The following is a 12,545-nucleotide window of genomic DNA, read 5'->3' as shown; positions in this document are numbered from 1 at the left end:
TGTTTGTACCCATCCTTCTTGGGAAGGCTTTCCAGATATTCAAAGGGACTTGGGTGTTAAGTAATCTAAGTTATTCGGTCACGACAACCATATCTGCATTAGGGGGTACCCCAAGCACAATAACACTGTAGTTCTTGCATACTTGTAGAAGTACTACCTTTGCGGTCTTGGAAAAGATCCAGAAGATTTCTCTGGATTACCAGGTAGAGACTCTCATTCTCTTCCCTTACTTTCTCCCAAACAAGCAAAGTCTTTCTTTCTTTGTGCTGAGCTACCTGGAGCTGGGAAGGGGTACACAAGCACCTCTGTAGCCACCACCACTGGGACTGTGATGGGTCTGACCTAAAGCCAGCACAGCACCGAATCTTGCTCAAGGCCTGCTATAATCACTACATGGCTACCCCTATGTTCACTCAAGGCCCTAGGGCTCTACAATCAGCAAGTGGTGAAGCCAGCCAGGCTTCTGTCCTTCCCCTAAAGGCAATGAGTTCCTCCAGGCTCCAGGCAGGTCCAGGGACGCTATCCAGGTGCCCCGGCCTAGAATCAGAAACCTTAGACATCTACCTGGTACTCTATTCTACTGCGGCTGAGCTAGTGCTGAAACCACCAAAGTCCTTCCCACTCTTCCCTCCCCTTCCCCCAGGGTGAGGAGTCTCCCCGTGTCCACCACATGCCCACAGGGAATAAAGTCAGGCTACTGCCATTGTTCACTTGAGGCCCAAGGGCTCTTCATTCAGCTTGTGGTGAATCCTGTCAGGCCTGGGACTCACCCTTCAGAGCAGTGGGGCCCGCATTTAGCCCAGGGTACATCTAGAGATCCAAGAGTCCAAGAGCCAAGGCGTGGAGTCAGGGACCCCAAAAGCCTGCTTGGTGCTCTTCTCCACTGTGGCCGAGCTGGTACCTAAGCCAAAGACAAAGTCCCCTTTACTTTTCCCTCTGCTTTTCTCAAGCAGAAGGAGTCTCTCCTGACAGCCACCACAGCTGTGAATGTGTAGAGGCACCCCTAAAGCCAGAATGTCTCAGACTCTTACCCAAGGCCCATGGCACACTACTTGGTTATCACCGCTGGTTGGCCGCCCTGCATTCCAAAACAGTGTCCCATAAACACTGCACTCTCCCTCCCCAAAGCACACAGGCTCTCTCTGAGCCACGTGGTCTGCTGACGGGGGGACGGGGGAGGGGTGGTGTCGGTGATTCAAGACTGTCCTTCCTACCTCTTCAGTGCCTCTTTCTGTGACACGATGTTAAAATCAGGTATTGTGATCGCTCACCTGCTTTCTGGTTCTTAGGAAGGTGCTTTATTTTGTAGATAGTTGTTAAATTTGGTGTTCACGTGGGGAGGACAATTGGTGGAGGCTTCTATTCTGCCATCTTCCTCTGCCCTCCTGTCCATCTACTGACTTTTAGAAATTTAAGTTCAAGAAGAAATGTTATGTGACACTTGGATCTCCTTAAATGTAGGAATTATTTTTTTATTCAAGGCCTACCTGTTTTCTATTTCATCTGCACCTGTGTTAAGGGCAGTGCTTATTCTTCCTCCTTGTGGCTACGGGCCCCATTAGATGTGATGTGACTTTCCTCTCTCTATTCACTGGAGTGCCTTAAGTAGGTAGTCTTGAGAGCAGTGGAAGGGGCTTATGGGCTGGTGGTGCAGCCAGTGGGAAGCACAGGGCCTGTCTCCAGGTGAGGTACCAGGAGGATGCCTCTTTACGTCCTATTCCCTCAGCTCTCCCAGCCCAGAGGCAGTGGGGAACAAGCCCACCCTACAACCCCTCCACCCCTCCATGGGGGAAGCTCACTCACAGGTGTGAGCCTGGACCCTCCTCCTGAGACTCCTAACCATGGGATCCTGCTGGCTCCCCAGGCCTTCCCGCCTGCCTATCCCAACTGTTCAGGAAGGTGGCACCTGGATTGGGAACAGAATGGAGACAGGCACACTAAACCACCACCTTCTCTTGCCTTCTGCGTCAATCCAAGGGTTTCTTGAGATTACATTCCTGGGTATCTGCTTGTTACTATTTATTTCTAGGAATTTTGATGGTTTCTGATGTGCTAACAATTTGCGGGAAATGAATAGGAAAAGCCCAAGTAGAGATGTAATTATGCTTACATAATTTGTTTTTGTGCTCCCTCTTCTTAACTATATTTTCTTTTCTTTTTTTGAAGTATAACATACATAAAGAAAATACTTGTGTATTTTCTTCCGGATTTTCAAACTTCTTAGTAAAAAAGAAAAAGAAATTAGGAATGTACATATTCTGTTTCCCTTAGTGGAAACCTGCTTGCGGCATTGACAGTAAAAAGGAAAATTTCACTGGGCGGCCGCAGTAGCTCATACCTGTAATCCCAGCACTTTGAGAGGCCGAAGCGAGTGGATCACAAGGTCAGGAGTTCGAGACCAGCCTGACCAACATGGTGAAACCCCGTCTCTACTAAAAATACAAAAATTAGCCGGGCATGATAGCACACACCTGTAGTCCCAGCTACTCAGGAGGCTGAGGCAGAAGAATTACTTGAACCCAGCAGGCGAAGGTTGCAGTGAGCCAAGATCGTGCCACTGCACTCCAGCCTAGGCAACAGAACAAGACTCCGTCAAAAAAAAAAAAAAAATTCACCAGAAAGAATTTAGAATTTCAAGACCTATCTATTATTTCTGTAGCTTCCAGCTTTTTCTCAATGAACCTGCTCTATGAAGAGGAATACAAACTAGTTACAATCACCTGTGAATGACAAAATGTGAGTCATCTGAATACATTCTTGCAAGGCAACTTCACATCTGACTAATGTGGTTCTGGCACTCTTCCACTGATGAGAAGGCGCTGGCAAGCTCTCATGCACTCTCTCTTAATAGGAAGTAACACCTATTAGTTAGAGTCAATAGAAAGTAACACTTATTCTTTTTCCATGTAGAGGTGCAAACCTTTGCCTATAGTAAGGCATAAGACCAGTGGTTCTCAAACATCTTTGGGGTACGTAAGTCTCACCCAGATGGCTTGTTATGCACGCAAATTCTTGGACCCCATCCCCAGAAAACCAAAGCTAGAGAACGAGCCCAGTGCCTAATACACTGTATTAGACACTATAGAGCTGGGCATGGTGGCTCGCGCCCATAATCCCAGCACTTTGGGAGGCTGAGGCAGGTGGATCACCTGAGGTCAGGAGTTCGAGACCAGCCTGGCCAACATGGTAAAACCCCATCTCTACTAAAAATATAAACATTAGCCAGGTATGGTGACAGGCGCCTGTAATCCCAGCTACTCAGGAGGCTGAGGCAGGAGAATTGCTTAAACCCAGGAGGTGGAGATTGTAGTGAGCTGAGATCACGCCATTGCACTCCAGCCTGGACAACGAGAGCAAAACTCCATCTCAAATAACAGAACAAAACAGACATTATAGGAATGACAAAGGCTATAACCAATCTTATTTCATTTGAGTTGTTTTTCAATCACCAAGCAATGAAAATGGAAAGCAATTCACAAAAAAGGGGCTTTAAAAAACACATTTTAAAAAAGGTTCAACCGTTCTAGTAAGCAAAGACACAAGAAGTACAAATCATACTATTATAACATATCACTCTGGTGTGGGATGTTGATAGTGGGAGAGGCTACGCATGTGTGGGGGCTGAGAGTATACTTTCTGCTCAATTTTGCTGTGAACCAAAAAAAAAATGCTCTAAAAAAATAAAGTCTATTTTTTAAAACCTCAGAAATAGCATTTTCACTTATTAAAGAAGCAAATATTTTAAATCTATAATGCTAAAAATATATCAAAAATCAAAAAGGTTTCAGCATCTTTTGCTTGCCTAAAAAACAGAAATAAAAAAGGCACAGCTGCCGGGCGCGGTGGCTCACGCCTGTAATCCCAGCACTTTGGGAGGCCAAGGCGGGCGACAATCACAAGGTCAGGAGATCGAGACCATCTTGGCTAACACGGTGAAACCCCGTCTGTACTAAAAATACAAAAACATTAGCCAGGCGTGGTGGCGGGCACCTGTAATCCTAGCTACTCGGGAGGCTGAGGCAGGAGAATGGTGTGAACCTGGGAGGTGGAGCTTGCAGTGAGCCGAGATTGTGCCACTGCACTCCAGTCTGGGCAACAGAGCAAGACTCCATCTCAAAAAAAAAAAATAAAAATAAAAAATAAAATAAAAAAAAGGCACAGCTGGCCCTTCCCAGTACAACTTTTCTGGAGACCAATGCCAAAAAATATATATTCATAATGTTCATAACCTTTGACCCAGTAACTCTAGTTCTTGGAATTAATATTAAAAGAAATAATAAGAAAAATGTATGCATAAAAATGTCTTCATAGTGTGATACACACGTCAAGTATTTTACAAGGTACATTATTACACAAAAACACTCAGAGGTTCACAAAGGGCTTTTAGCCAACAAGGGAAAGTGTGTACAATTTCATATTAAGCAAAAAGAAAGCATAGAAAATAAATATGGAACAGGATTCCAGCTGTGTATTAAGATGCATGTAAAATACTAGAATGTGAAAGTTTTACTTATCTCTAGGGTGGGATTATGGTTTATTCTTTTTTTTTTTTTTTTTGTATTTCCCACAATGGACATACATTACTTTTATAGCCAGAAAAAAAAATGTGCTGTAAAAAAATGCTTAGAAATAAAAAAGCCCGTTTAACTCTCCAAATTCTTATGCAGATGAATAAGGTATTGCATTAGAAGTGCTCTGGGGCCAGGTGTGGTGGCTGACTCCTGTAATCCCAGCACTTTGGGAGGCCGAGGCAAGAGGATTGCCTGAGCCCAGGAGTTTGTGACTAGCCTGGGAAACATGGTGAAACCCTGTCTCTACACACATTTTTTTTTTTTTAATTAGCCACGAGTTGTGGTGCACACCCCTGGTCCTAGCTATTCGGGAGGCTGAGGCAAGAGGATCGCTTGACCCTCGGAAGCAGAGGCTGCAGTGAGCCATGTTCCCACCAGTGCACTCCAGCTTGAGCAACAGAGCAAGACCCTGTCTCAAAAAATAAATGAATAAAAATTTAAGAAAGAAGTGCTTTGAAGAATACAGGAAAGAATTCTACCTGACATTAACAAAGTATTCATGTTACTAGAAAGTAATATGAAAACAGAAGGTGTTAGATGGCTTATTATTTAAATAAATTCTAGAATGAAAACTTAGAAAAGTAATTCCTCTGTAAAGTCAATAATGTTCCTGTATTTGTCATTTTGGAACAATGTATCATCATGATGCATTTATTTTAAAAAAGATTACACCATTATATATGGCATTAATTCTCCGTTTTCAATTCAATTTAAGAAACTTGTTTTTTGCACACCTACTGTGTACTGGGCATCAGGCATACCTTCAGGGAGCTCAGTTGCAGCAAGAAAAACCAAAGGGTGGAAAGTGCATTGTCCAGTTCCACATAATAAACGTGCTTTACACAAGCATGGAGCAGAAGCTAGCCACCTTGAAAAAGGGATGTCCCAAGTCCTCATTTATTTTTTCAAAGACATGGCCTATCTTTAAAAAATCTCCCTTCCCAAGACAGCTTGGAATAGGGACTTCTGTGGGAGCCTCAATGTGCTGTATAATGCTGTTTAAGCAAAGGTGAAGGCAACCAATCCCCTGGGACATCTAAGGCCCCCAAGACAGGCCAGTGTTGCCAGGAACCAGGAAAGAAACAGCTCTCCATATTCCTCCTTCTCCAACTCTTCCTAGATTGGGAAGGATTTGGAAATGAGGAAGTATAATTTCAAATCACCTAGAGAAAGGCCCACCTACAGCAGAGCAGGGAATTATAAGGTAGTATTCCCCTACATAGCTTTTTACCACAGTTCCAGCCTCATATATCAAATTGCCTTCTTGGCATTTCTACCATTTGATGGAAGTCTCTCCCTCCAATAGGCAGGAAGTCCTGTCAGCTCCATCTCCAAAATCGCTCCAGAATCCATCCTCTTCTCTCCATCTCCACCATGCCATGCCTCTCCCTGAACTCTGAAGTAGCCCCCTAACTTGTCTCCCTGCTTCAATTCTTGCTCCCCTAAAATCCTTCTCCACGAAGCAGCCAGCGTGAACTTTTTCAAACATAAATCAGTCTATATCCACAAGGACAAGGGCTTTTATCTGTGTTTTATTCACTAATGTAGCCCCAGCACCAAGAGTGTGAGGGGATTATTTAAATTCCTTGGCTGAACACTAAATAATGGCTTCCCATTTCCAGACTCTAAACTTCTTATCACAACCTTCAAGTTTCATGAGCTGCCCTTCCCCCAGCTCACAACACTCCATCCACTGGTCCCCTTTCTGCTCCTTAAACATGCCCCGCCTCTTCCTGTTTATGGCCTTGGAACCTGCACTTCCCTCACTCTGGAGTGGTCTCCCTTCGTGTCTCCTCCCTCAACACCACCACCTTGGCTTGGCTGGCCCTATATGTCATTCCATTCTCAGTTCACATGTCACCTTACTCCCTTACCATCCTTTTTTTTTTTTTTTTTTCTTTTGAGATGGAGTCTCACTCTGTTGCTCAGGCTGGAGTGCAGTGGTGCGATCTCAGCTCATTGCAACCTCTGCCTCCCAGGTTCAAGCGATTCTCCTGCCTCAGCCTCCCAAGTAGCTGAGACTACAGGCACGCGCCACCATACCTGGTTAATTTTTGTATTTTTAGTAGAGACAGGGTTTCACCATATTGGTCAGGCTGGTCTTGAACTCCTGACCGTGTGATCTGCCCGCCTCAGCCTCCCAAAGTGCTGAGATTACAGGCATGAGCCACTGTGCCTGGCCACCATCCTTTCTAAGACAGCCACACAGTCACTCTCCATCACATCCTTTCATCAGAGCACTTGACATTGGCTAACATCACCTTGGTTACTTAGCATTGACTGCCTGTACACCCCACTAAAGTGTGCAGTAGGGAGAAGACCAGAGGCCTGTGTGCTTGGGCCATTACTGCAGCCCCAGCGCCTCTAATAATGCCTGGCTGTTAGTAGGTTCGCGAGTGATTTATCAATTAATTTAGCTCCATGTTCTAGGATCTGATCTTCCAAGTTGAAGGCTTAGAGACTATCTCTAGCTGTCCATCCTGTCTTTGGTTTAAGCTGTTATCAATCCCTTTGATTTGAGCTGTTATCAGTCTCTGGTACCCAGACATGATCAGGTCCTCAAAGAGGACTCAGACAAGCTAAAATGTACTGGAGACAGAGCAGACACCAGAACACGAATTTATTAATTTACATTGAAAAACCTCTGTCAACAGAACTGAACAAATATTCGAATTCCATTCAATTTACTGTCTTCTCCCCCGGAGTCAAGTCACACAACAAGCCAAATCTAGTGGGTAGAATGAAAACAAAATGAATTTGGATGATAATCACCAAAACCCCTCTGCTGATATACCTGTTTCAATAGAACCAAATCACAGAGCTGCAGGCTGAAATTCTCTTTTTAAGTAAAATGCGTGAAGTCCAGTAGCCAAAACTCTTCCCTCATTGGCAGTACTGGAAGCACACTGAACCAAGATCCTGTATGTCCGTCCAACTACATATTAACATCACTGTCTACGCCTCTGCTTTGCCATGTTAATAAAGCCCAATGCTGCACTCATCGCTCAAGTTCAGAAACTCCAGTAGTCCATTTGCAAATTATTAAACTAGTAAACTATGTATGATATATTCAATTAGATGAGGGCTTGATACAGTTTCCCATAACCCAACTAGGTTAAAGCCAACATTCCAGGCCAGAAGGACATCATGAAGTTGAGCACATGGGAACTAAAGTAGGTCTGCAGATTCTAACCAGACAGGTGGCAGACCCCACTGCCTGGTTCCCAAAGGCCAGAGACACAGCTAAAGCCATAAAAAGACATGGGGGTCCAAACTACTTCCCCCAGCCATCAAACTGGCTTGGAAGGGAAAGCTTACCACCAATAAAAGGACCATGGACTGCTCACCAGGGCTTGGCTTCCAGGGAGTGATAATGGCTTAAGCCAAAGACAGTATGGATAACTCAGACATGTATAATTCATAGTTGACTATATTACTTCCTCTAAATTTATCATTACGATGATCATTTGTGGAAAGTTTCTGAGGAATAAATAATTGATAAGCTTCTCCATATCACAAGGCACACTGCTAACAGAGACTGTGGATGGAGACGTACTAAAACAAATTTTTCCATTTAACATTTATCAAGCACTTACTGTGTACTAGTATACAAGAGTCATCTGTTTTGACATTGGAATCTGCTGAAAGAATATGAACAATAATTATAGGGTTCTGGAAGGGGCAAGGAGACCCAGAGCCTTTGATTATGAAACATTTATTGAGCTCCTACTATGTCTTAGACATTGGTAGGTGTTAAAAATAGAAACATTAAGACTTTGTTCTAGCTCTTGAGGATCACATAGGGTAATGGTTTGATAATATATTTTACTTTTTTTCCAGTGTATAACTGTTCAGAGTCACATGATAGAAAATCATAAAGACTTATCTAGGCAAATTTGCCAAGATACAGTGTTAATATATCTCAATTTGACTAGTTCTATCAGGATCTAGGAGTAAGTTCCACATCTTAAGAATGGCTTCAACTTTACTTCTGTAATATAAATTCACCTGAGGGATGACTCTAAAAAAATCAAATAACCCAGTAAAATTTTACTGCGTGAACTGAAAAACAGCTATAAACCAGCAATAATAATAATAATAATAATAATAATAATAATAAAAACCCAGGCAATTTACAGAAGATATTCATCAAGAATCTCTAAATAAAAAATACACCTTCTGCATCATTGAAATACAATTTAAATATCTTCATACCTCTGCTTTAAAACTGATACTACAAGTATCAAGTTATTTTGTTCTTTGTTTTGTTGTTTTTGCTTTTGTTTTGTTTTCTTTTTGGGGTTAGAGTCTCACTCTGTCACCTAGGCTACAGGGCAGTGGCACAAAATCAGCTGACTGTAACCTCCGCCTCCCAGGTTCAAATGATTCTCCTGCCTCAGCCTCCCGAGTAGCAGGGATTACAGGTGCCCACCACCACGCCCAGCTAATTTTTGTATTTTTAGTAGAGATGGGGTTTCACCATGTTGACCAGACTGGTCTCGAACTCCTGACCTTGTGATCTGCCCACCTTGGCCTCCCAAAGTGCTGGGACTATAGGCGTGAGCCACCGCACCAGGCCAAGTATCAGTTTTATATTATGCCCACTCTCCCTATTTATTTTTTTATTTATTTAGAGATGGAGTCTTGTTCTGTCACCTAGACTGGAGTGCAGTGGCATGATCCTGGCCCACTGCAACCTCCACCTCCCAGGTTCAAACAATTCTCCTGTCTCAGCCTCCCAATTAGCTGGGATTACAGGTACACGCCATCAGGCCCAGCTAATTCTTATATATATATTTTTTTTAGGAGAGATGGGGTTTCACCATGTTGGCCAGGCTGGTCTCGAACTCCTGACTTTAAGTGATCCACCCACCTTGGCCTCCCAAAGTGCTGGGATTACAGGCATGAGCCACTGTGCCTGGTGCCGATTTTTATATTACTTATAAATGAAGACTTCCTTTCAGTACTTTTTAATTTTTACTCTACATCATTGTTATGGACTGAATGTTTGTGTCCTCCAAAAATTCACATGTTGACCAAGCGTGGTGGCTCATGCCTGTAATCCCAGCACTTTGGGAGACCAAGGCAGGAGGACTACTTGAGCCCAGGAGGTTGAGGCTGCAGTGAGCCATGACCGTACCACTGCATTCCAGCCTGAATGACCGCGCAAGACCCAGTCTAAAAAAAAAAAAAAGAAAATTGTATGTTAAACTCCTAACCTTTAATGTGATGGTATTAGGAGGTGGGGCCTGTAAAAGGTGATTAGGTCATGAGGGTAGAATCCTCATGGCTGGGATTAGTACCTTAAAAGAAGGTCTTGCTTCTGCTCTCTGCTCTCTGCCATGTAAGGATACAAAAAGACAACCATCTACAATTCAGAAAGCAGGGGGTCTCACCAGACACTGGATCTACCAGCATTTTGATCTTGGACTTCCCAGTCTCCAGAATCATGAGAAAGAAATTTCTGTTGCTTTAGCTACCCAATCTATGGTAATTTGTCATAGCAGCCTAAACTAAGACAATCATGATTTTATTTTAATGAACTTTGGCTATAAGACAGCAATTCTGATCTGTCATCAAGCATCCTAATATGTTTAGGTAGACATACTTAGGTTCATAATACATATAAATCAATATAATTAGTGTTTCACATTGGAGTCGTAAATTTCTAAACTTCGTTGTTGTTACTTTGTCATTATATATAGTTACTACCAGTTATAAAAAAAGTAAACACTCAAATACAAACTAAATTTTTTGCCAAATTTAGATTTTACTCAGTTTTCCCTGTCTATCATGGAAATCATCACTTGCAAAATTGCACACTCCAAAAATATATGTAAATATAAAAGAGTGCTGTCTGGTTAAGGCAAGAATAACCATTACATAAAATGTGTTTCTGGATGTTGGGAAAACAGCAAAATTGAAATGACTTTCTCACTGCATTGTAAATTTTTCAAAAATCATCTTAAAGAAACATGTTTAGGCCAGCCGTGATGGTGATGGTTCATGCCTATAATTCCAGCACTTTGGGAGGCCAAGACTGGTGGGTTACTTGAGGTCAGGAGCTCAAGACCAGCCTGGCCAACACAGTGAAACCCTGTCTCTGCTAAAAATACAAAAATTGGCCAGGTGTGGTGGTGTGCCTGAAATTCCAGCTACTCAGGAGGCTGAGGCATAAGAATCACTTCAACCCAGGAGGTGGAGGTTGCAGTGAACTGAGATCACACAACTGCACTCCAGCCTGGGTGAGGGAGTGAGACCTTGTCTCAAAAAAAAAAAAAAAAAAAAAAATTGGGGAAAAATTAATTAGCAGAAGTCTAAACAATTGATGACTTTAGATTCCTTAGGTAGTTTTTTTGATAAACCCGATTATCGAAGCAATTCAAGTGAACTCTCGTCAAAGCAAAGATGGGTCAGGGGAGAACTCAGTGAGAAATAAAGCTAGAATTATCTAGTTTCATAAACAAGTTCTCCCTGAAACTCAGAAAGCAAAGAATGGCTGAACAGCACAGCCTGTCACATCTGAGAGTCGATTATAGAAGATTAGGTTCTAGAAGAGCTTCCAAAAGGTAAAGTAGAAAAGAGCATATTTTTGGAGTTTTACCACATGGGTTTATTCTCAGCACTGCCGCTAACTGGCCTTGATACTTCAGGCCACTTCACTCAGCCTATCTGAAAAGGATGCTCTTTGCATTGATAACTTCAGTCTCTTCTAGTCCTTTTTGCTACCAGCATATCTACAACTGGCTTCACTCTGTATTGGGCATTTATTCACTTAATAAGTATTTGCTGAGGTTTGAATGATGGTGCCCCCTCCAAAAATCATGTTGAACTTAATCTCCATTGTGGTGGTATTAAGAGGCTTGGTATTTTGGGAGGTGATTAAGTTATGAGGGCTCTACCCTGAATGGACTGGGGCCCTTATAAAAAGGGTTTGTGGGAGGGGGTCCACTCTGTTCAATCTTTTTGCAATGTGAGGACACAGGATTCGTCATTCTTGCCCTTCCACCTGCCATGTGAGGATGCAGCAAGAAGACCTTACCAGATGCCAAGTGCCAGTGCCTTGGGCTTGGACTTCCCAGCCTCCAGAACTGTGAGAAATAAATTTCTGTTCTTTATAAATTACCCAATCTCAGGTATTTTGTTATAGCAACACAAATATACTATGACAGCATTCATAGCATTTTACTCCAAATATTGTACTAGACAATGCAAAGATGAGTAAGACAAGGTTCCTCTCTTTTTGAGAGGCTTGTAAAGAAACAATGTCAGTCCTATTCAATAAATGCTATAGTAACAGTGGCATGAGTTAGGTGTTCAGGATACACTGAGGGAAAGGAAACTGGGAGCATGAGAGGAACTGACAAGGAGGGCTTCCTAGAATGAAACTGTTAAATAGCGTCAGTGGCCCAGCTGAAGTTGGAAATTATGTATTTAAAGTGGCTCTGGCTGGGCACTATGGCTCATGCTTATAATCCCAACACTTTGGGAGCCCAAGGTGAGAGGACTGCTTGGGCCCAGGAGTTCAAGACCAGCCTGGGAAACATAGCAAGACCTTGTCTCTAAAAAAATAAAATAAAATAAAGTGGTTCTGGCCATTGGAGTAGTACATGGCAGCTACCAAACGGGAAATTATTCCCTGGATCTGGCAGTTGCAGCTAAAACACTATCACCTCTTACGTTGACAGAAAAAATTAAGACGAGGATTTCCTAAGGGTAGAGTTATACGGTGCTTTTACCTGGATGGGGACGGTAACGTCAGAATAGACTGACTCTCATCTCTAGTCTTCCCCTACCCCCATAAGCAAAGGGAACAGAGCTGAGTTCCCACAGGAAAGTGCTGGGTATTCTAAGAATGGGGAAGTAACACTATTTTCTAATACGAAGCATGGTGGAAGTTTGTATTTTTTGTAACATACCTTAGCCCCCTCTTATCTGAAGGGGACACGTTCCAAGACTTCCTGTGGATGCCTG

The 12,545-nt window shown here is 42.9% G+C and overlaps 1 protein-coding gene across 29 annotated transcripts in view; it reads right to left on the bottom strand.

The window, feature by feature from the left end:
* FAM81A (family with sequence similarity 81 member A) overlaps nucleotides 1-12,545 on the bottom strand; it is a 122,416-nt gene that overhangs the window by 41,678 nt on the left and 68,193 nt on the right. The window lies entirely within an intron of this gene.

Source organism: Macaca fascicularis, chromosome 7 (assembly GCF_037993035.2).
Source record: "Macaca fascicularis isolate 582-1 chromosome 7, T2T-MFA8v1.1".
Classification (NCBI taxonomy): domain Eukaryota; kingdom Metazoa; phylum Chordata; class Mammalia; order Primates; family Cercopithecidae; genus Macaca; species Macaca fascicularis.
Note: the sequence above shows the minus strand (reverse complement) of the source record. Positions and strands in the feature narration are given on the sequence as shown.